Here is a 5,335-nt window from a genome sequence, read left to right as displayed (position 1 = left end):
CCAATTTCGCTCTTCTCTTTGAAACGTAAAAGAAAAATTCTTTCATTGCTGTACAATTTCTGCCCCCAAATCCACTCCACTATGCAGCCTTTGTTCTGGACTCCTGTCATGACATTAATACCTAATCATACATTCCTTTTAAACAGTTCTATCCCTCATCTGTTTCAATGCAGTATTCATTATATATCCCATGTTTCTCAGTCTACACCCAACCCCGATGTCAGTCCCATTTTACAGCAGTGGCACCAGGCACTATTTGTCCTTTTTTGACTGAGATATTTCACTCAGCATAATGTCCTTCAGGGTCATCCATTTTGCATAATATTTCATGAGTTCTTTGTTTTTCAATGCAGCACAGTATTCCATTGTATGAATATACCAGAGCTCCTCTATCCATTCGTTTGTTGATGGGCACTCGGGTTGCTTCCAACTCTTTGCTATTGTGAACAAAGCCATGATAAACAAAGGTATGCATATATCTGCTTGTGTGGCAGTTATGATTTCTTTGGAATAAAATGCAATCTTCTAAGGATCAAATCCCTGTGCACATCTAAAAACTTCCCCAACAGGGTAAAAGGGAAAGACATAGACTGGGAAAAAATATTTGGTAAATGACATGTCTGATAAGGGACTTATATCTGTGATTTATAGAATGCTCTAGAACCTCAACAAGATAAAGGTAAACAACCCAGTCACAAAATTAACACAGGATATGAACAGACACTTCACCAAAGAAGACATTCTGATGGTGAACAAACACATAAAGAAATGTTCAAAATCCACAGTTCTGTGAAAAGAGCAAATCAAAACAACTATGAGATATATCTCATCCCGGTAACAACAGCAATGTTCAACAGAGCAGCAACCAACAAATGCTGGGGAGGTTGTGGAGAAACTGGAACCCTTATTCACTATTGGAGAGAGTGTAAAACGGTGCAACCACTACTGAGGCAGTATTGCACTTTCTCAGAAAGTTGCAAATAGAGATGTCATATAACCCAGCAATTGCACTACAGAGAATATATCCTAAAGAAACCAGAACTTCCACCCAAACAAATATATGAAAACACATGTTTATTGCTATGTTGTTCAATAGCAAAGAGATGGAAGCAAGTCAAATGCTCACCAACAAAAGAATGGGTTGAGAGGCTATGTATATTCACACAATGGAATAATACACAGCACTGAAAAACAAGGAATTCATGAAGTATTATAGAAAATGGGTGACCCTGGGGGGCATTGTGCTGAGTAAAATATCTTGGTCACAAAAGAACATATACTGCATAATACCACTGTTATAAAACAGGACTGACATTGGGGGTTGGGGGAAAACTAAGAAAGAGGGGGTAAATAATGAACATCGCATTGGAATAGATGGGGGAAAGATTGTTTAAAAATAATATATGATTAGGCATTATTTAAATGGCAACAGTCCAGAATAAGAGGTGCATAGCAAAGTGCACTGGGGTAGAGGTGGAGGAAATTAGGCAACAATGAATGAATTTTTAGAGAAAAGTGACCTGGGGGAAGGTAGGGAGGAAAATGTGCAATGATGAATGAATGGGAATCCAAGTTTTCTGTAAACATTCATTAAAATCAGAATAAAATTTAAAAAAACATTTTGCCCATAGTGTCCCTAAGTTTTGCAACTCAAGGCTTGACTTTGTTCTTTATTTCTTTCAGCTTGAAAAATGCTGAGCAAGCTCATCTCTTTTTATTTCTAATTCTAGAGTGCTGCGTTTCGTTATAGCAGTTTGCCTTGTCTTCCCAAGTTGCCTTTATAAATCTTCTCTTCAGCTCTTTTGTTTCAGCATCTCCACCCTTTGTTTTGCCTTCTCAACACTCCAGTGGTATTTTTAGAGTCTCTTCTGACATCTATTTTGGTTATTTCTTTCTATTATGTATTTATAATCACCTTCTACTCTCTTCATTGATGATATCCTTAATGTCCTCCTACAACTCATCTAGTCTATGATCATTGGTTTAGTGCTTCAAAACTATTCCTGAGATGATTTTTAAATTTAGGTAGGATAGACTAAAGATCATATTTTCATACTCGTGGATTTATAATTTTCTTCAGCTTCAGTTTGAACTTGCATGTGAGTAGTTGAGAGTTTGATCCACAGTCATCTCTTTGTCTAATTTTGACTTCTAGCATTAAGTTTCTCCAATAACTTCTTCCACAGACATTGTCAATCTGATTCTTTTGCTGTCTATCTGACAATTGGCTTAATTTTCTTTATTTTCTCTGCAAACTTGGTATTTAAAATAAGTATTTTATTTGTTTGGAGTATTAATATTCTTTTTTAAAAATACGTCAAAACTGTGAGTAAAATTATTATTAATTATTCTAGATAGATGACACTAGACTTACGATTAGTTTTAACTAGCCCTTCAGGCTGCTGCAGAGGCAATGTGTGAAGGTTAGTTAGCTACATCAAGAAACTAAGAACAGCACATCTGTATTCTCAAGGGGTTTCATAAGCAGGTTATGTTGTTTGGATTTTTAAAAAGATAATTGCTTGTCTTTCAAGGGAACAGAATCATAAGCATAAACAAAGGATGAATTATCCTTGACATGTCATACATTTTAACTAGATTAATCTCAAAAAAATGTTCATCCCTTATTAAAGAAAAACTTGTTCTGTATACATAATCTTTTGTTAAAGCAAAAAATCACTATTACTAAAAAGAAAACATATATATATATATATATTTTATCATAATACAGCAAAGTGATTTCCGAAATATATGGAGTATCACTTGTATACAGGTAACAATGAACATTTAGAAAAATGGTCAACACTGAAAGACTTAGAATAAATTTCAAGGTTAATTCCACATGTTACACATAAAAGGATGCATAGGCCAGATTTATTTTAAACAGTTGTAAATTATCTCAAACATTTATTAAAACTCATAAACTAACTAGAAAGCATGAAGTTATGATAACAGTACCAGTGAATTTTTATTATTTTGAATATTACCCATTCTTCCCCACAAAAGAAAAGTAAATCATAACAAAATGTAAAATAGTTAACTTTTAAGATAAAGTAACCAAAACTGCATCGATTACCAACCAGCCAATTCTAACTTATTGAAACTTTATGAAGTATAGAGATAGAATAAATCAGAATTGCCACATAAATTTTCAGCTTACAGAGATCCTCACGGGTTTTGCCACATGCAGGTTTTGTTAACACTGCTGTTATGTACCCAAGAGTCAAAACCAGCTCATAACTGACCCTCCAGCAGCTTTTTAGAGGTTGTAAATTGCAAGAGAGGAGATTGCCCATCTTTCTCGTGTGCAGCAGCTGTAGTATTCAAACTGCTTGCCTTTGGGCTGGTAGTACACCTCCTTACCACTAGGCCACCAGAACTCATTGAAGTCTTCTATTCCTGTCAAATTTTCACTTTGTAGAATTTAAGTTATCAGGAATATATCTTTATACAACTTAATTGCAAGCTCAGGAATTTCGTTCTAGGATAAAACAATTTCTGATCATTATATTTGGGATAATTAGAAAAAGTAGAAAATAATAATTGATACTAGAAAAATATGTGTAAAACAAGGATATTTTTAAATCAAAGGATTGTTGGATGACCCAGAAAAATGAAAGAAAAACAAAAAACAAAAAAACCAAACAAACAACAAAACCCCAAAAAACCAAAAACCCAAATCCCCAAAACACTAGGCCTGAGTTCCATATATTTTAGGATCTGTGAGGACAAAAGGAGCTTGAACTTTGACCTAAATGAAATTGCCAAAAACTAAGAATGCATAAACCACTCCCAGTAAATATATAGTTCATGACTTCATGAGATTAGGACAAGTCACAGAGGATTTTTGGTTTGTTCTCCAGTCCTAACCTTTTCTTTTTTTTCTTTCCTGCACACAGCAATGCTAAGTAACCTAAAGTCAGATGTTACTCTTTTCCTTCTGCCAAGTGAAGTATGAATTTTGCAAAGAAGTCTGGGGGTCCTAATCAGGCATGGCTTTTCTCTTAACAAAAAGAAATGAAGACTAAACGTACCGAAATTGAAAAAAAATCCCAAAGACTACTGGTCTACAATACTCTTCAAACACTTTTAAAATGAAGAAATGGTTGTTGTTGTTGTTGTTGTTGTCAGATGCCATCAAGTCAATGACAACTCAGAGGAACCGTATGAACAGTGGAGCTGAACCCTACCCTATCTTGTGCCATCCTCATCATCTCTGATAGACTTGAGCCCATTGTTACATTATAGGTGTCTGGTCTATTCATCTTGTTGAGTGTCTTCCTCTCTTTTACTAGTCCTCCACCTTACTAAGCATGATGTGCTTCTCTAAGGACCTGCCTCTCTTAACAACATGCCCAAACTATGTGCATTCAAGTTTCACCACCCTTGCCTCGAAAGAGCACTCTAGTTGGACTTTCTCCACAACATATTTGTTTGTTCTCTTTGCAGTCCTGGGATATTCAGTACTCTCGAACACTGCAGCTCAAAGGCATAGATTCTTCTTTTGTAGTCCTTATTCATTGTCTAGTAATTGAAAAGACCATGGCTTGAATCAAATGTATGTTAGTTTGTAAACTGGCACTGTTGCTCCTTAGTATTCTGCAAAGTTCTTTGATAGCAGATTTTCCCAATATAGCATGTACCAACGGTGTTGGTATGAAGCGTTTTGGAAAGTGAGAATAAGTTAAATAATGAGCTTGATGATAATGTTGTTGATTGCCTTCGAGTCGAGCACAACTCATAGTGACCCTATGAACAAAATGTACATAATGATAATAAAAACGAAAAAAAAATCTAACCAATGTCACTGAACTTAATGGGTAGAAAAAGCTGAGAGAGAACTTGTCTTGCAGTGAATATTTCTACCAGAACCAATAAAATATTAATTTAAAAATATCCATAAAATATTATTGAGTAGGGGTTGGCAAGCTGCAGTTCAAGGCCAAATCTTGCCCATGGCCCAATTTTGTATAATTCTCCAGCTAAGAATATTTTTTCACTTTTAAAAACAAGACCAGCAATTACAATGCACACACATACACACACAAGAGGAATTTGCAACAGGAATTCTAGGTGAACTGCAATGCCTAAAATATTTACTACATGGTCCTTTACAGACAAAGATTTCCTGATTAATAATTTGGAAGAAAATTATATTATTTTCATTTCTCTCTAGTAACTAAAACTCTCTAAGAAAAAATGACTTACATTATTATTTCATGTGGTCGTGTAACTTTTTTTTTTTTTTTAATGCTAGGCCTCATTTAATACCTTAAAGAGCTTAGAAACTTTTAAGGGAATGAAGCCTTTATTTCCTTGTTTCACACAAAGCTGG

The 5,335-nt window shown here is 34.8% G+C and overlaps 1 pseudogene; it reads right to left on the bottom strand.

The window, feature by feature from the left end:
• Positions 1–3,691: 3,691 nt before the first annotated feature.
• LOC102866576 overlaps positions 3,692–5,335 on the bottom strand; it is a 2,615-nt pseudogene continuing 971 nt past the window's right edge.

The sequence above is a fragment of the Elephantulus edwardii genome, unplaced genomic scaffold, assembly GCF_000299155.1.
Source record: "Elephantulus edwardii isolate Elephantulus edwardi_28Jun2011 unplaced genomic scaffold, EleEdw1.0 scaffold00047, whole genome shotgun sequence".
Classification (NCBI taxonomy): Eukaryota; Metazoa; Chordata; class Mammalia; order Macroscelidea; family Macroscelididae; genus Elephantulus; species Elephantulus edwardii.
The sequence above is the reverse complement of the archived record's forward strand: the minus strand, read 5'-3'. Positions and strand labels throughout refer to the sequence as shown.